Source organism: Magnolia sinica, chromosome 9, assembly GCF_029962835.1.
Source record: "Magnolia sinica isolate HGM2019 chromosome 9, MsV1, whole genome shotgun sequence".
Classification (NCBI taxonomy): Eukaryota; Viridiplantae; Streptophyta; class Magnoliopsida; order Magnoliales; family Magnoliaceae; genus Magnolia; species Magnolia sinica.
The window spans coordinates 37981071-38001730 of NC_080581.1; the positions used below are offsets into that span (position 1 = coordinate 37981071).

The window sequence follows — 20660 nt, forward strand, 5'->3', positions numbered from 1 at the left end:
CCGCCTCGTGCTTCTTAAGAGAGGTGGAGATGATGGACCCACTTGAACCACCCTCTTCTTCCTTATGAGGATGATGGAAGAAGGGAAGATGGTTATGTAAGTAAGGTTTGGAATATGAAGAGAAAGGTATTGGAAAGATGAAAAGATGGTTGTGGAAGATGAGGAGAGAGGGTTTGGAACTTGAGGAGATGGTAGAAGGATTAGAAAAAGAGAGATTTTTATGAAGGAAGATGAAGAAAGGGGAAGGGAGATGAAGAAAGGTTTAGCAAAATGAGGGTTTGAAATATGGAAATGAGGGTTGTGGAAGATGTGGATAGTGGGCTTAGAAGTTGAGAGATTAGAAAAGGAGAGGGTTTTTGTGAAGGAAGATGAAGAAAAGGTGTGGAATATAAGGGTTTGGGTGTGTGGGGGAGATTAAATAATCTCTTTATGTGGGACCCATGATGGGACCCACTTGAAATTAAACAGGGGGGCGGCACTACCACACCCGGGCGGTACTACCGCTCAGACCTATTTACATAATTATGTATTAGAGAAAAATGTAAGGGAGAAAAAGTTCTCCTTATAAAATTAAAAAAAATTAAAAAAAAGGGGGAGGGGGGGACGGGCGGCACTACCGCACTCGGGTGGTACTACCGCCCGGACCACCAAACTATGGTGGCACTATTTAGTGGTCCAGGTGGTAGTGCCGCCCCCCCTTTTTAATTTCAATGGGCCCCACACTCTGAAATTCAACTTTGGTGGGCCCCACAATCAATGTACATGGTTTTTGTGTGCCCCATACTCATGAAATTCAGTTTTGGTGGGCCCCACACTCAATGTACATGATTTTGGATAATATGTGTCTTTAGGTATGGGTTTAAAAGATGAGTAAGGTTTGCAATAATACCCAGACTTCACCCAAGCAAAAGCTGACTTTGCTATGGCAATAAGATAGACTAGCCTATTAGGCTTCAAGTCCCTACCACATAGGATTGAGCTTGGGCCTAATATAGGATGAATTATTTTTCCCTAAATGAAAATCAAACAAACCAATGATAAGACCAGTCCTCTCTTTAGAAAATTTTCCTGATGCCTTTTTGTCAAACCATCCAAAGAAACAGTACTATGGTGACCCCAATTGTGGGGAATAAAACATGAGCTCTCTGAAAAAGAAAAAAGAAAGAAAGAAAATAAAGGCCTAAGAAAGGAAAGCAAATATTCCAAGAAAGACTATACCGATCCTTATAATAATGGATTTTTGAAACATCATAAGAGAAACCAAGCTGAAATTCATAATCTAACAAGAATCCTTATAATAATGGATTTCATAACCAAGCTGAAAGATCATAAGACATAATTGTTGCTGCCAAACAGGGAGGTGCTAGTACACATCTGTAAATGACAAAACACAAGCTCCATATGCAGCATGTGTCTGGGATCTAAGTCGTTCATCAGCGGGCCCATGGTCAATGTCTCCCCGGCTAAAAACAATGCTAGTCCACTCACTACATGGGAAGCATGTGTAAAATGAATGAGATCATTAGTTGTCTTTTATAACCAACCATCTCTTTTTTGTGTGAAGAGATGACCCGCTGAGGAGACATGCCTATTTTTGAGCCAGGGGACATTCTAGCATAGTGACAAACCTCGTTCCAATTTTTCAGCCTGGGAATTTCTTGAGGGATTTTCAAATTTTAAGGTTTTTCTCAAGGTATATTTGGGAAAATGTCACCGAAAAAATATTTCTTGTAACTAAAAAAGAAATATAAAATTAAAATATGAATTAATATAACAAAATCATTAGGTTATTACCATTTTTCGATTTTACATCTTGATTGATAATATCGCAAAAAAAATGCAATATTTAAAAATCATGCTGAGATTTTCACATTCTCACGATAATATCGCTTAAGTGTATTCTTTGTGATATTATTGCAAGATTTTCAAAATAACAATGTATGAAAATGAGCGGGGCATGCATGAAAATGAGCGGGGCAAACATGAAAATGAGAGGGGCAAACATAAAATTCAAGATCTAGAGCAATTGTCAAGCATTGAGTTCCATGTGCATTGAACTTGATCGACAAGCATAGCGAGACAAACTGAAAATACTGTGGGACAAAGTATAAATTTCATTTCATCATCCACCAAAATTACAAAGTATATTATACATCAAAACTTACAATTCCGGTGATTATGTAGAAAATTTTCAAGTCTATGCATTTCAGTCTGAGTTCCTTCTCTAATCACGATAGCCATGAGAGGGTTGATCCGAGGGATGTGTTAATTGCAAAAGGGCCGATTAAAACTATATTCGGTTATCTTGCTGGCTGGTATAATGATTTCAGGACTAGCAAGATAACCCAATATAATTTTAATCAGCCCTTTTGCAGTCAACCCATCCCTCGGATCAACCCACCCAAGGCTATCGTGATTAGAAAAGGAACTCGAACTGAAATGTACAGATTTGAGAATTTTTGCACTCCAAGATTATTGTAAACCTCATACAATGTATATTCAATGATGTATATAATACAATTTATACAACATCTTTCCAAAATTCCTCCCATGCCCTGGACAAATATCATCTACAGACTAGAGACAAGCAATCATACGCTATTGACTTCATCTAATCGGCGGAGAATTTTTTCATGTCTGTTCCCACCAAGGTGAGACCGCTACACAAAATGTCAATGTATTTCATTACGAATATACCACAGTCATAACCATTGTCCTGCTTTAACGCAGATTCATCGACTTTGACGGTCCCTTTCTTCCCTTCAATCGTAGTGCTGTCTCCAGTGGCATGGAAGAGAATGGAGAGTGCATCAGTCATCTTCTTCATCTTTTGCTTATACTTCGACATTAGATTTGTGCATAAGCTATCCACAACAACAATTTCTCTTACTCTATGATAGATGACCAGCAAAAACCAATGTGAATTTTCATGATTTATGGGCGCATAGACCTATTTATGATTCACAAAATAATATATTAGTTAAAACATGATAAAACACATAACGGTAAGAGATGATGTTCTGTGACGAGTGCATTACCTATTCATAATACCAAATCGCTTTGGCATATGGTTTATCTCGCTACTTGGCAATTGCGTAGGCCATACTCAGCTGACCTATTAGCAAGGCCAGTTCTGATGCTGATTTGGAGACCCGGTATGCAATCAAAACCGGCAAACACCCCTCAAGGCTTTGTTGTTACAAACATGATCAAAGTTCATTACATGTAAAAAAAATAAAACTTTCAAACAGATTAAGGATTGGTGAAATAAACAGTTACCATAAAATACGTAGGACAAAACTTGCAATCCAGAGGATATGCGATTGAAAGGTTGTTATGCCTTTTATCAAGGAACTCAATGTATGTGTCGATAGCCTAATCAATAGGATAGTACGATTTAGTCATAGATTAATATAACAATTAATTATATGTCAATCAATGTATATAGAGAATAAATTAGTAATGCTTACCTCACTATCAACCCACACATCCTTCATCCATATCGTACTGAACCATTTCCCCGCTGTCATAGCCTTATTTGCTTCATACCAGTCCTCTGCCTTTTTCACCTCCTGCGCGGATAGTATCCTGAAAGGATCCATCTATAAAGGAAATGGTATCAGAGAAGTAACAAAAGTTGTTACTTGCTCGGGTTCGGGAATCGCCCCAGGGGTTATATCGAATGCAAACAGGGACAAGTACGGAGAAATCTTGTAATATGACAGCTTCGGCATCCTTTTGGTTCTCCTTTTATAAACGAGATGAGAAGTGGATGCATTCAATACATTACCTTTAACATTATTATACGATTGCACATCCAGATTCTCATGTCCAAGTTCTTTATCTTCAATATCATTTACTTTCCCTCTCTTCCTTAACTTCTCACCCTCCTCCATCACAAAACGTCCCCTCTGTGTACGACTACATTCCTTCTCCTTATTAAACTCCTCCCTCTCATTCGTTAACTTTTCCTTGTCCTCAAAAAACAAATCCTTCTCCCTCTTCAATTATTCTTTCTCTTTCAGTAACATCTCCCGCTCAGCAAACATTGCTTCTTTCCTTCTCATCTCTTCCATCTCTTTTCTCAATTCATCCCTCTCCTTCTTCAATTCCTCTCTCTCCTTCTTCAAATCTTCCCTCTCAATCCGAAATTTCTCCATAAAAACAACATTCTTCATAATATCCCCCCTCGGTCTCTCTCCCTCCACACCTTTCTCATCGTTATCATCTGTCTCCTCAACCTCCTCATGATCAATCTCATTGCCCTCCTCATCATCTTCCTGGGTCTCAGTGAACTACAAAATGTATAGATGGATATGTAAGAGTAAGGATAACTTTACAATGGCAGAAAAATTATAGTTCATTTTTCATAACATCTCACCTAGAAACTGTCACGCACCGAGCGAACAGCATCCGTTTCCCATTCTCGTAGTGTTGGTTCTAATTTCATTACTTTTGATGTCTGCAAAAGAACAAAGAGTACTGTTAAATAAAAAAGCGCATACATCAACTTAAGCAAAGTAAATGCTGGAGATATATATAAACTTATAGCTTTACTCTCGAAAATAGCATGTATTATGTTGTACCTCCAACCCTTCCAGCCTCAATATTGAATGAAGCGTGGAATTTGATGGGGAACATACGAAACAACACACACTAGTAGGGCCGGTAATATCGCTACTGCCCATACCTTTTAGAATGAAATTGCACCAGGTTAAAAATCCAAAATTGACTACAGAGGGAAAACATATAGAAAATAAAAGTTGTTCTTACTTGTAGAGAAAAGATGCAACCACATACAGTGTACCGAGGGGAACTTGATGCGACAATGGCAGATTCGATTCCTTGCAACATTGTTTAGTATCCCAAACTACCCCAGGGATACATATAGAAATCATCTAATGAGTCCACTAGGTGAATATAATCCATGTTGCACATGGTTTTCAGTTCGGTTCTCCTAAGAAAGCACTTCACAACTAGAAGTAGGGAAACCTTCACGACGTCCTCATGCTTATTGGTGTCAATTAATCTCTCAAACACGTCCATTAGGTGCTTCTTTAAGACTGGATATTCTTTAAAGTATTTATCTCTTAGTGTACTCGTAGTGCAATGATTCTTCGGTACAGTAAGATCTCCAGTCTTAGGACCAGTAATGAGGGCGAAGTCCATCTTGAAAAACTGCAATCGCCTCCCCTTGATCTCAAATACTGAATTGCCTTTGTATCTTAATAAAAGAAGGTGAAATAAAGCCCCTATAAATCTAAAGGATGTAACATGCAATAGAAATAATAAAGGGGATTGCTTAAACAGATTTAGGCGACTATCATGCTTCTCCACTCCACCCTTCACCTTGTCAAACCACTATGTTAGTGTACACCTAGATGTTGGGTTGGAGATTACGGCAGAATATTCATCGCTTGTAGAGATGAATTGAAAAACATATCAAACATAAAATTCACAAGATAAACAGTGTACAAAATCAAACATAATTGAAAACAATGTAGCATTTCATTAATTTGAATAAGCTTCATATGAAATAGAAATAGAAATTGAGTGGGGAAATACCAGAAATTGTGCAAGACAAACTATCAACATAAGCGAGACAAACTATAATTTGATCGGGGCAAACTGCAAATTGAGTGGGGCAAACTGGATATTAAACAGGGCAAGCTAGACATTTTACTAAGTTCAACGTTAGCCATATTAGTGAACATTTATATTGGTAGTATCAACAAGAAGATGTTATTTGCAACTAGTTTTGTTGGTTGGTTAATTGGTCACATTTTCTTCATGAAGTGGGTTGGATTCACATTATTTTGGATACGACAAAATAATTCTAGTAGATCTAATGTACTTATTCGATCTAATAGGTACCATGTGTCAGAATTGAGAAAGTCTATGCCTCGAATCTTTAGTATTCTTTTATTTATCACATGTGTCTACTATTTAGGCAAAATACCATCGCCTATTATCACTAAGAATCTGAAACAAACCTCAGAATCGGAAGAAAGGGGGGAAAGCACGGAAGAAACAAACGTAGAACTAGAAACGACTTTCGAAATGATGGGAACTAAACAAGAACAAGAGGCATCCACAAAAGAAGTCTCTATCCTTTGTTCCAAAGAAAATAAGGATCCAAACAAACTATATGGGAATCAATGGTTTCAAGAAAATTGGAAGTTGGAAATACTTAAAGAGGATAGAGACCTCTTATGGATTGAAAATCCTCTTCTAACTCTTCTTTTCAACTATAACTGATGGAATTGTCCATTGCGATATATAAAAAATGATTGCTTTAAGAAAACATTGAGCAGGGCAAACTAGAAAATTGATCAAGGGAAACATTCAATTTAGCAGGGGAAACATGAAATTCAGTAGGGAAAACATGAAACTCAGCAGGAAAACATGAAATTGAGCAGGGTAAACTTGAATTTCAGCGGGGGAAACATGAAATTGAGGAGGGTAAACTAGAAAATCAACGGGGCAAACTAGAATATCAATCGGGAAAACTACAAATTCAGCGGGGCAAACTAGAAAATCAGCGAAGCAAGCATGAAATTGAGTGAGGCAAACTAGAAAATCAGCGGGGTAAACTAGAAATTCAGCAAGGCAAACTGAAAAATCAGCGGGGCAAACCTGAAATTGAGCAGGGAAAACTAGAAAGTCAATGGGGTAAACTAAAAAAATCAGCGGGGCAAACTAGGAAATCAGTGGGGCAAACATGAAAATGAGCAAGGCAAACATGAAATTTAGCGAGGCAAACTAGACAATCGGCGGGGCAAACTTAACAAATAATTTCATGGCTTGAGCCAAAAAATCTAAACGTATCCAATGTTCAAATGGACCACACCACATGAAATTTTGAATTGAACTTCTAACGTTGATCATTTCTTAGGGGCCACAGAAGTTTTAGATCAAGCTTATAATTGTGTTTTCTGTTAATCCATGTCTGTATGATCTTATGAATAAGTTTGATAACAAATAAACATCACTGTTGGGCCGACTATGGTTTCAACAGTGAAAATCATTATACCCACTGTTTCCGATGGTATGATCCACTTGATCATTTGATATGCTTCAATTTGGGGCTAAACCCCTCAAAATAGATGGAAAAATAGATGGACGGCGTGGATATACTACATACATTCAATGTGGGCCCAACTGAGTTTACTTAGTACAATGAGAGCGTACTGACTAACTCAGTACGCAATCTGATTACGCTTACAATGCCCCACAATGATGTTCTATTTGTAATACATGATGTTCAACAGATTATGTAATACCCCTCCATTTTCATCGGAATATGTATACACCAAAACCCCATATGTGGAAGGGAACCTAGACATTGAAGGAGGGAACCTAGACATTGAGTGAGACAAACATGAAATTGAACGGGGCAAACATGAAATTCAGCGAGGAAAACATGAAATTCATTGGGGAAAATTGGAAATTGATTGGGGCAAACTTGATTTAGAGCGGGGGAAACATGAAATTCAGCAGGGAAAATCATGAAATTGAGCAAGGCAAACATGGAATTGAGCAGGGCAAACTGAAAATTGAGCAGGGCAAACATGAAATTCAGTGGGGGTAACATGAAATTCAGCAAGGCAAATCATGAAATTCAGTGGGACAAACTAGAAAATCAGCGAGTTAAACTAGAAAATCATTATGCCCACTGTTTCCCGTGGTATGATCCCCTTGATCTTTTGATATGCTTCAATTTGGGGCTCAACCCCTTAAAATAGATGGAAAAATGGATGGACGATGTGGATATACTACATACATTTAATGTGGGCCCAACTGAGTTTAAAATATACCTGTGCTGGGGTCCTTACTCTTGCTCGGGTGGTAAACTCTCAGGAGTTTCAACTCTCGGTCAAGGGTTCGAGTACCCATAGGTGGTGAAATTCCACCTGCATGAGTGTGTGGGGTGTGTGTGCATGTGTAATAATAAATAAATAAAAATATATACCTGTGCTGTGTGCTTTCTTCACTGCACTGACCATTTTTATAAGAAGACAAAATGCTGATAAGGGAGGCTCACAAAAAGGGTTTTTTTAGTCTTTCTACCTGAAACGCAGTGAGGAAAGGGGGTGAAAGCAACGGCAATGAAAACAGTAGTGGAAAGGGAGAGGAGAAGCAAACAGAGGAAATGGAGAGGAAAAGCCGTTTCTGTAAAAAGGAGGGGTATTTTCATCCTGGAATTCGGTGTCTGTACGAGGAGGTCTAAGTGCATATGTTAAGTTTGTATTGCTTCAAAAAAACTGCTGGATAAAAGGTGGGGTCCACAATCATAAATTTCTCACCTGTTAACGCCGTGGCCCAAGCTTTGTAGCACCCACCGTGATGTTTGTTCTTTATCCACACTGTCAATCCATTTTTGAAGTTATTTTTAAGGCATGAGGAAAAAATTATGTAGATCTAAAGTTCTAGTTGACCACACCTCAGAAAACATTATGAAATAAATGTCCCCATTGAAAACTTCTTGGGGCCACAGAGGTTTTGAATCAAGCTTATATTTGTATTTTCCCTTTACCCGGGTCTGTATGACACGACGAACAAGTTAGATGGCAAATAAAACATCACGGTGAACCCTAGGAAGTTTCCAACAGTAGGCTTTTAATCCCTACTTTTTTGTGGATCCCCACTTTTTGTGGTGTGGTCCAGTTAACCCTTTGATGTAGACTATTTTTGGGTTAAAACAAGATATAAAAATGGATGGACCGTATGGATAAAACACATACATCATGGTGTGGTATGTATGAAATTAACCCACTTTCATTAGACAACCGGAATCCACAGTAGGGTTATTTCAAGAAAAAATTAGTATTTATGGCCCACAACTGCATTAATTTCGAACTGTTTCCTCTAGTGTGGTACATCTGTGATTATTTTTTCTCTCAAACTACGATAGATAGCATGAAATTAATACTCATTTTATGTACATGGCTTGGATATGCTCTAAGACAATCCAGCAAACATAAGATGGGCTTAAATAGGTGGGTTCCTTATGCGGGAAAAGCCATTTAGCCTTTTTCTTCATCTTTTTTCTTCTTTTTTTAAAAATTTTTACGAGAGGGGACCATATAGCCGTTAGGACTGTCGCCATCTTCGTGACCCATTTCAGCAAGCTTCCAGCATGCATTCGACATCATTGCCTCCATTACAATGAGCTTCTATATGTTTTTAAATATATTTTTCCCACACTCTTTGACATAGAAGTTTATGAGGGTATTAAAACTCAAATATTACATATATTATCCCTTCAATTGCACTAGTTTCAACTGCTTTCAATTTTTAAGTTGATCTAATAACATACATTTTCTATATGCGATGTGGTTTCAAAACCAAGGAAGAAAACGTGCTTAAAAGGAAAATTTAAAGCCCAATTCATGAGGTGTGAAGAATTGAAGAGTTGATGATTATAGCATGAAAATTACAAGTGATAAAATATCAAGGAAACCAAGTGTTGAAGATGGAGAAAAGTCTAGAAAATCTACTAGTCAAACAATAGAGATTATAGACTGTTTGGTCCGACCGAAGTTAGGTTCGGTCTGACTATGAGTACCAAAAATTGTCAAGCAACAAACAAATGGTGGATGTCAAAGCTAATTCAGTTTGACCGAAGGATTGTTCGGTGTGATCGAAGTTATGTTGGGTGCGACCAAAAGATAGTTTAGCCTGATCGAAAGGATACGAAGAGTTCAGAGACTTTTAGAGAAATTTTGTTCCAATCGAAGAATTGTTCGGCTGGATCAGTCCAACTAAATGTGCTATTTGATGCAAACAAAAACATAAGCGCACAATTTTAAAGTCGATTCAAGGTTAGTGCATGATTTTTTATTTAAAGAGGTGTTCTCAGCTTCTTTAAGGATGAATTAAGGTTTGGCACAAAGAGCAAGAGTCGCAAAACTTCTCCGGGGCCCTTTTTCTTCTTCAATCTTTCAGTTCTAATTTATTTTTCATATTTTTGTTTGAGTTTAATTCAACCATGATAATGGTTGGGTAAAACTCTTAGTTAGGACTAAGAGGTAAAGCATGTAGTTGTTTTAATGTTCTAGTTTACTTTGATTCAAGTTTTATAGTTTGAATGTTGAACACTTCATTGATTTTGGTTTAAATAAAGCTTTAGTTTTAGTTTACTTTAATCCATTGTCGACTATAGACACTTTGATGCTTAAGAAGGTTAAGACTGTTTACTTATCTATTTTGTAAGGGATTTATCTATAATTTCATTGATTTATCGTAAATTACGGGCATGATAGTTACTTTAGATTCTCTACAATTAATAACTTGGTGCTTCAGGTGGGAACTGAATCAATTAAAATTTATATTTGTTTTAGTTTTTGAATTTTGATTCAACCACTTTATTATTCAACTGGATAGGATAGGACTTCGATTCCATTAGTGTTATCTAATTGAATCGAATAAATTAGGCATTGAGAATGGCTAGAAGTGGATCCTTGTCTCTCCAGTGTTTCGTCTTATTGATTTTCTCTTTATAATACTTAGATTTTCATTATTTCTTTCATCTAATTCAAAGTTTCATAATTAATTTTAGTTCTAATTCTAAAGTATTTTGAGATCGTACCAATATAAGTCCCTAAGGATTCGATCTCGATTTTATTGAGTTAAAAATACATCACATCCTTGTACTTGGAGTTGTCATCCTTTTGGATCGATCAAGATTTTAGCGTCGTTGTCAAAGACTTCAGTTGCATTTTTCTAAAATACTTTAGGGTTAGAGTTCATTTAAGATAGGGATTAGTTTTCACTGCGTTTTTAGGTTAGTGTTTTCTTAAAAAATTCAGATACTAACATTGTTTTTTTTTTTTTTTATCCTTTCGTTTTGTAGATTCTAACCTATAATCGTCAATTGGGTACTATGTTTCCAACCCTCTTGCTTTAGATTGTTTCTGAATTTTCTTTCATTGTAGAACTTTTAATTGCTTACCTCTAAAGTAATATTAGATTTAGCACTAGGTTTGAGTGGTTCATACCCAAGTGGGTCCGTGATCACACTCTTTGTCTTCTAACTGGGCAAGGGTTAGTCGAAGGATTGTCGATCCATTGTCATGTTAGAAAAACATTAGATCTTCGTAATTGGCTGAGAACATGGCTGAGAACCAACCCAATCGACGTGTTGAAGAACAGACACAACAATATGAGAATGATGTGGACAATGGTCCACCATCTAGAACTTTATATAATTATTTACAACTAGCTAGGACAAGCACCTCTTCATGCATGATTTTTCCATGCAATGAAGGAAAGGTGGATTTTAAACCGAAAGTGATCCAACTACTTCCAAAATTCTATGGACTAGCCTCTGAAAGTCCATATCTATATTTTAAAGAGTTTGATGAGATGAGATTGTAGCCACCCTGCACTTTAATAATGCGTCTAACGACAACTTTAGACAAATTGTTCCTTTTTTCTTTTAAAGAGAATGTCAAATCATGGCTACACTCCTTAAGGTTGAGATCAATTAGGATATGGGCTGAGATGACCCAGGATTTCCTTAAAAAGTTCTTCCCGATTCATAAGACTAACACCGTCAGAAGTGCCATAATAAATTTTTCACAAAATGAGGATGAAAACTTATTTCAATGCTAGGAGAGGTGTAAGGAACTTTTAAATGCTTATCCACATCATGGCTACGAGATTTGGTGGGTAATAAACTTTTTCTACAATGGACTGACTTCACCCATGCGCCAATTTGTATAGATGATGTGCGATGGACAGTTTATGAACAAGGATCCTGATGACGCATGGGACTACTTTGATATGTCATCTAAAAACGTGTAATCTTGTGATACTTCAAATAAGTCAACCAATCCAAAGTTGACTCAGTTCAAGGAAAAATGAGGAATTTGTATATTAAGGGAAGAAGATGATGTTATTGCTACAGTAGCCAACGTCACAGGAAAAATCAAGGCCATAGAGTTGAAGAAAGTGAAAACGGTCAAACCCAATGTGACCATTGCAACCGTTTGTGGTATTTGCTCAAGTAATGTGCACTTGACTCAGGATTGTCCCACAATTCCTACGTTCTAAGAGCTATTACATGAACAATCTAATGTCGTGAACAATTATCAACGGCCTTTCAATGCTCCAATTTTAAATATGTACAAGTCTAATTGGTAGAACCATCCAAATTTCAATTGGAGGAATGGACTAATGGCTAATACTGACAAGAATCCTCAAGGGCGTCTTCCTTCAATTCTTATTCTATTTTTAATATTGAAGAAGTCACACGAAGTTTCGATTCAAAAATTCGTGAATGATCAAGAGCAATTCAATCAAAACGTCATGTAAACATTCCAAGATATCAAAAAATCATTAGGGATGTTTGCATCTTCCATTCAAATATTAGAGTCACAATTAGTCGTTAGGGAGAAGGGGACTCTTCTAGCCCAACCTCTACCTAACCCAAAACCTCAATGTGAGATCAGTAACCCTAACTCTTCCAATCAACATGTTGAGCAAGCCAAGTCCATCACCACTCTTAGAAGTGGAAAAATAATTGACAAGAGCATCCCGACGATGGTTGATAAGCCTAAGGACTCGAAAGAATCTAAGGGTGATAATGAACCAAGCAACACCCCACATGAGTAGGAACTGGAACAAGAGTATAAGCTTTGGCACTATTCCCACAACGGTTGATCTCACCTAAACCTCCACCCAATACTCAAGATATTGTTGAGTATGAAATATTGCATATTTCTCCCTGATTGTGCATTATTTTTATAAGCATAAGTGTGTTAAACTGATCTAATTTTTTTTCTATGCGAGGTGATTTGGAGAGCTACAATGAAAAGGATGATTAAAGCAAAGATTTAATGCTCGAAGAATACCAAGTGAAGAATTGGAAATTAAAGATTAATATTAAAGAATTAAAGTGTCAAAGATCCAAGAAAACCAAGAACCAAGGATGGAGAAAGTCTGGAAATCCATAGACTAATAACGAAAATAACAAATTATTCGGTCTCAGTCCAACCGAAAGTGCCCAAAATAGTCTACTAAGAAACAATGATTTTCATACTTAATTCGGCTCGATAGTTCGATGTGACCAAAGTTATATTAGGTGTCACTGAAGAAGGGTTTGATCTAACCAAACAGAGACAAAGACTTCAGATAAATTTTGAGAAAATTTGGTTGTGATCGAAAATCACCATCGATGTAACTGAAGTGATGTTCGGTACGATCGAAGGTGCATTTGGTGCAACAGAAGCATAACAAAAGTATGAAAATTTAAAGTTGGTGTAGAATTTTTCCTATTTAAATGGGTGATTTGGGTTTTTTTATATACGAATTAGGGTTTGGAATAGAGAGAGAGAGAGGTTATGGAGCTTCTATAAAGTCGTTCTTCTTCTTCTTCAATCTTTTGGTTCTAAGTTATTTTTCATACTTTTGTTTGAGTTTAGTTCAACTATGACAATGGTTGGCTAAACTCTTACATAAAGCTAACAGGTGAAGCTTAAAGTTGTTTTTAATGTTCTAGTTTACTTTGATTCAAGTTTATAGTTTAAATGTTAAACAACTCATTACTTTTGGTTTGAACAAAGCTTTGGTTTTAATTTACTTTAATCCATTCTCGACTCTGGGTACTTTGGATGCTTAAGAAGGCTAAGATTTTTTACTTATCTATTTTGTAAGAGATTGATATGTAAAATTCATATATTTATCATAGACTACGATCATGATATATACTTTGGATTTCCTAAGATTAATAACTTTGTGCTTCATGTGGGAATTGAATCAATTGAAGTTTAAATCTATTTTAGTTTCTGAATTATGAATAAACCTCTCTATCATCTAGCTTGATATGATAGGACTTCAATTCCAATTGAGCTATTTGATTGAACCAAGTGAATTAAACATTGAGAATGGCTAGAGGTGGATCCTTGACACTTTAGTGTTTTATTTCATTAATTTTCTCTTTACATTTTTTAGTTTTCATCATTGCTTCTTCTAAATTTGAATATCATAGTTAATTCTATTTCTACTTCTAGTTCTAAAATGTTTTGAGAACACACAAATATACGTCCTTAAGGATTCGATCTCAGTCTCACTAAATTAAAACTACATAGCAACCCTGGACTTGGGGTTGTCATTGTTCACAACCCCAAGTGTAGGGTCACGATGTAGTACTAATCTCGGTAAGACCGAGGTCGAATCCACAGGGACTGAAACTTGTACATTTCTAAAATTAACTAGAAGTAAAACTAGAAGAAGATATGAAACTAATTCTAAAGTATTTGAGAGAAGAATTATGAATAGAGTGATTAAAACTAAGAATTTAAAGGTAGGAACTATGGTGCCAAGGATCCACTTGTAGTGATCAGGGAACCCTCTTACTTGATTCAAGTAACACAATTGGAATTGGAGTCCTACCCTATCCAATTGGAAGATATATCAATAAAAATAAATCTGAACTTTTATTGATCTAATTCTCAAAGGAGGATAATTATGATATTGGAAGGGATTCCATCACCAAACTATGCCCATAGGACGATGGCCGACAACAAGATTTACCAATCCCACAATCTCAAAGTAAGGAAAAGAAGATACTCAAAGCTATTGCAGATCTACTATAATTTAAGTCACAATAAATCATTAAAAACTGAAAGTATTCCTTTAAAATCAAATTAGAATCAAAGAAGGTTCAACATAAACATGAATTAAAGTAAAAGAAACATCCCATCACGCTACAAGCTTCACCTCTTAGCCCTATCTAAGATATTTAGCCAATCATAGACATGATTGGACCAAAGTCTCTTAAAAAAATATGAAAATAACTAAGGAAGAAGAAGAAAAACTTTTAGCGATGGCTTCTCCACCCTTTTGCTCCGCTCCTTAAACCCTAAAAGATGCCTAGGAACATCTTAGGGAGTTCTATTTATAGTTGTGGAACTCTTTTACACCTAGTTGGAAAACTCTATAAATCGCCTCAAATTTACGCAGTTTGCTAAAATAGACTTCACTCTATATGCTTTCCCAAAATAGACTTCACTCTGCGTAATTTCACAAAATGACCTAAAGTTTCAGAATATGCTTTTTCAGGATGATTTCGGGATTCCTTTTCTTCAATTCAAATCTTTGATTCTTTTCATTCTTCATTTAGTTTTCTTGGATCTTTAGCATGTGAATTCTTCAATCTTGGTCTCCTAAGATCCATCCCTTGCCTTGGTGATTCTTGAGCATCAAATTCATGCTTTTAACACCCTTTTCAATCCAAGCTCTTAAATTCACTTTGCAACACAAACATGAGTAAAATAGAACATTAAGCATTATCATGTTCATAAAACCAAGATATAAATGAGGGATAATATGCAATATTTGACCCTTAACATAATCCCCCAACCAGCATTTTGCTAGTCCCAAGCAAAGTATGTGAAAAATATTTCAAGAACGACATGATAATTTTTATAAGCTCAAGTAGTTTAAAAAATAATCCAGATAATGGAATTTTAAAATACATCAATGTTGTGCATTACCTTCTCCTAAACTCTAGCACTCGATAAGTATCATAATCAAGTTCAAAGCATTAATCCTCCAATTAGAACAATTCCAAATATTGAGTTCCATGGGTGAAGGTTCAATTCTTTACTTTCATGCTAACATTGATAATTAAAAGAGCATTCAAAACAAATAAAACCTAAACTGAAACTTGCCTTACAGTTCATCTTTTAATTCCCTCTTTTATTCCTTCAGCTTTTAATTTTTACATTAATGGCTTTCACGTTATGTCAACCTTTTTAAAGATCTTTAATAGGTGGTATTTGTGAAGACAACTATTTTTTAGCTGGGTATTATTTTTTTTTTTAAAAAAACATGATGGAAAAATTCTCCCAGTGGGTTCCTTTCATGTTAAATAATCACCAAGTTAACAATTCAATATTGACTGAAGCTTTAATGTACTGCTAGATGTGGCATGTGAAATCATAACTTGATTAATGTTTAAAACTTCTACTTATGGATTAATAACTCGAACTTAACTTTAAAATCTCCAAGTAACTGAATCTAAGGGATATAAATCATTAACATTAAGCATCCTATACTTCTATTTATAAAAAAAAAAATCCAATTTTATGCACTTTTTTTTCGCAATTTTTGCTCAAAGACAAGGAGAACAACTGATTTGGTAACCTAATCCCCCATCACCAATCTAAAATCTATATTATCCTCAATGTAAAAGAAATAAGCATGTAATGCAAGAGGAGAAATAAAAAGAAAAGGGTAGTGATGGAAAGATAGTACCTGAAGAAGGAATTTTAGGCTTTTCCAAAGATCTGAGTATGAAGATGGGTTAACACAAAAGACTCAAACAGATAATAAGCAAAATATCCTAAAACAGCGGAAAGTAAATTATCCTAAACAGCGAAAAGTAATAAACCTAACTACACCTCCGTCAGACTAAGAGGTCAATCCTAGTAAATAAGATCATTCAAAGGTATAGACATGTCCTCTGAATAAAAATTTTCAACAAATGGCTTTCAATGGTGTCAATTTACTTTGAAATCATTGTCATTGTTTGGATTCCGAATCTCGACAACCCCGTGAGGATAGACATTAGTAATAGTGAAAGGGTCGGACCAACGAGATATGAATTTACCCAAAAAGAGATGTAATCAAGAATTGTACAAAAGGACCTTCTGACCTGATGTGAATTATTTCTAAAGAATATGTTAGTCTTCCTTGTAAATTCTCGAGTTCTAGAATGCATTGTTCTAGATTTCCTCAAGTTCATTCAATTGAAGTTTGCGCAGCGAGCCAGCGTTGTTTAAATTAAAGTTCAAATTTTTACTTGCTCAGTAGGCCCTATGTTCCAACTCCACAAGTAAGTGGCAAGTCTTCCTATAAATAAGTCTAAAGGGAGACTATCACGCCCCAAACTCGGAAACCGGGCTCACAAAATTCCCGATCGCCAATAAGTCCCGATCAAATCAGAGACCCCATTCGGTCCCGGCCATTACCAGTTCCGATCAGGGATATACAAGGGGATTTTCAAATGCTTTAATTTCCTATTAGCATAAGCCAAGGGCATAACCCACAATCAAACTACCATGTGAGATCCATCACATTTCCCTTAATCAAAATTTACAAGCAATGACCATAAGGGAAATAAATGTGATAACAAAAACTCAAAATGATGGTGCCAAGCTCGATCTGAGCGATCCAACCACCCACGAGATGTGTCATAAGATTTATGAAAGTTTGAGGTGGTGAATGTATAGCTTAGGATAATCACCATTTGAGTATGATAATGCGAACATGCCGATGAATGCAAAATACCATAAGCGTATTTCAATGGTCATGCGGTGAAAGAATGAGTCACCATGAACAAGGCCATGAATGCAAATGCAACTCAAGATAGAATCCTCATTAAGACCATCATATTACAATACATAAAAATGAATTCACCAAGGTCTAGACACTACTACAAGCCGATTGCGCATCGCGCGAATCATGAGTGAAAAACCTAACTATCCGCCCGCCAATAAGGGCCATGCCAAATAGCGACCCATTCTGAGTCGGTCGATCACTTAGCATGCTATCAAAGTGATAAGGCCGACCTTCCAACCGAGCAGACAGTAAAGGAATGCCTTGGTAATCGTCATGGTCATGACCCACTCGGCTAAGATTTGGGCAACTCGGTACCATAAGGTTTAGGGATTTACCAGGGAATCTATCCACCCATGTAGAAGAAGTTTTCGTATCCAATCCCGCAACAGATACGCACGTGAGGTAGGACCATGTCGCTGGCGTACTGGAACATTCAATGCAAATGATGAATTAGCAATCCATCATTGCAATCTTCAGTACGTGCCTATGTGGAACGTAGGACTCTAAACAATTCGTCCAGGAATGCTATATCACATTTTATATAACATACGTTGTCAATGACTGAATCATGGAATTAAAGCGTTAAGGGATGGATAAATTCCTATGAAGATGGCTAGACGGCTACACAATTCAGTATGGACCTAGGAAATATAATGCGCATTTAACCAAATATACTTTGCAATGGGGAGCAACCTTGTCCAAGTAGTGGTGTAAACATTTACTAAATATGATAGGATTACACATTGCAATGGACTTAGGTATATCCCATTGGGCCTTAATAACAAAGGGCCTTCATATGGCTATATTCTCTGGCACTAATGGGCCCACCTAATGGGCCTTATGTCATTCAATGGCATGCCCGTGGCACTTAAGTTCATAAATGGGCTATCTGCCTTATATTCAAATGGGCCTCGCAATTAGCCCCATAGGTGCTCATGGCCTCACCCATAGCCCATGCACCTATGGGCCTTAACCATGGGCCCTAATACCCAAATGGGCTCACATGGCCTGAAAAAGGTGTTGCCGTGCTTGCTAAGCAGCCTCCATTCATTGATAAATCCTCATAGTAAGTGATTAATGTAAATAGATGTTAAATACACAACAATTAACAAACATGAAATACAGTGTTTCAAACAAGCGTTAGTGAAGCTTAAAGTTGTTTTTAATGTTCTAGTTTACTTTGATTCAAGTTTATAGTTTGAATGTTAAACAACTCATTACTTTTGGTTTGAACAAAGCTTTGGTTTTAATTTACTTTAATCCATTCTCGACTCTGGGCACTTTGGATGCTTAAGAAGGCTAAAATTTTTTACTTATCTATTTTGTAAGAGATTGATATGTAAAATTCATATATTTATCATAGACTACGATCATGATATATACTTTGGATTTCCTAAGATTAATAACTTTGTGCTTCATGTGGGAATTGAATCAATTGAAGTTTAAATCTATTTTAGTTTCTGAATTATGAATAAACCACTCTATCATCCAGCTTGATATGATAGGACTTCAATTCCAATTGAGCTATTTGATTGAACCAAGTGAATTAAACATTGAGAATGGCTAGAGGTGGATCCTTGACACTTTAGTGTTTTATTTCATTAATTTTCTCTTTACATTTTTTAGTTTTCATCATTGCTTCTTCTAAATTCGAATATCATAGTTAATTCTATTTCTACTTCTAGTTCTAAAATGTTTTGAGACCACACAAATATACGTCCTTAAGGATTCGATCTCAGTCTCACTGAATTAAAACTACATAGCAACCCTGGACTTGGGGTTGTCATTGTTCACAACCCCAAGTGTAGGGTCACGATGTAGTACTAATCTCGGTAAGACCGAGGTCGAATCCACAGGGACTGAAACTTGTACATTTCTAAAATTAACTAGAAGTAAAACTAGAAGAAGATATGAAACTAATTCTGAAGTATTTGAGAGAAGAATTGTAAATAGAGTGATTAAAACTAAGAATTTAAAGGTGGGAACTATGGTGCCAAGGATCCACTTGTAGTGATCAGGGAACCCTCTTACTTGATTCAAGTAACACAATTGGAATTGGAGTCCTACCCTATACAATTGGAAGATATATCAATAAAAATAAATCTGAACTTTTATTGATCTAATTCTCAAAGGAGGATAATTGTGATATTGGAAGGGATTCCATCACCAAACTATGCCCATAGGACGATGGCCGACGACAAGATATACCAATTCCACAATCTCAAAGTAAGGAAAAGAAGATAGTCAAAGCTATTGCAGATCTACTATAATTTAAGTCACAATAAATCATTAAAAATTGAAAGTATTCCTTTAAAATCAAATTAGAATCAAAGAAGGTTCAATATAAACATGAATTAAAGTAAAAGAAACATCCCATCACGCTACAAGCTTCACCTCTTAGCCCTATCTAAGATATTTAGCCAATCATAGACATGATTAGACTAAAGTCTCTTAAAAAAATATGAAAATAATTAAGGAAGAAGAAGAAAAACTTTTAGCGATGGCTTCTTCACCCTTTTGCTCCACTCCTTAAACCCTAAAAGATGCCTAGGAACATCTTAGGGAGTCATATTTATAGTTGTGGAACTCTTTTACACCTAGTTGGAAAACTCTATAAATCGCCTTAAATTTACGCAGTTTGCTAAAATAGACTTCACTCTATATGCTTTTCCAAAATAGACTTCACTCTGCGTAATTTCACAAAATGACCTAAAGTTTCAGAATATGCTTTTTCAAGACGATTTCAGGATTCCTTTTCTTCAATTCAAATCTTTGATTCTTTTCATTCTTCACTTAGTTTTCTTGGATCTTTAGCATGTGAATTCTTCAATCTTGGTCTCCTAAGATCCATCCCTTGCCTTGGTGATTCTTGAGCATCAAATTCATGCTTTTAACACCCTTTTCAATCCAAGCTCTTAAATTCACTTTGCAACACAAACATGAGTAAAATAGAACATTAAGCATTATCATGTTCATAAAACCAAGATATAAATGAGGGATAATATGCAATATTTGACCCTTAACACAATCCCCCAACCAGCATTTTTCTAGTCCCGAGCAAAGTATGTGAAAAATATTTCAAGAACGACATGATAATTTTTATAAGCTTAAGTAGTTTAAGAAATAATCCAGATAATAGAATTTTAAAATACATCAATGTTGTGCATTACCTTCTCCTAAACTCTAGCACTCGATAAGTATCATAATCAAGTTCAAAGCATTAATCCTCTAATTAGAACAATTCCAAATATTGAGTTCCATGGGTGAAGGTTCAATTCTTTACTTTCATGCTAACATTGATAATTAAAAGA

The 20660-nt window shown here is 36.0% G+C and overlaps 1 non-coding gene across 1 annotated transcript; it reads right to left on the reverse strand.

Moving 5' to 3' along the window:
- Window positions 1-11553: 11553 nt before the first annotated feature.
- On the reverse strand, window positions 11554-11659 carry LOC131257215 (small nucleolar RNA R71). Its single transcript, XR_009177228.1, has one exon. It is a non-coding gene; the product is annotated as a small nucleolar RNA R71 (small nucleolar RNA).
- Between the last annotated feature and the right edge of the window lie 9001 nt (window positions 11660-20660).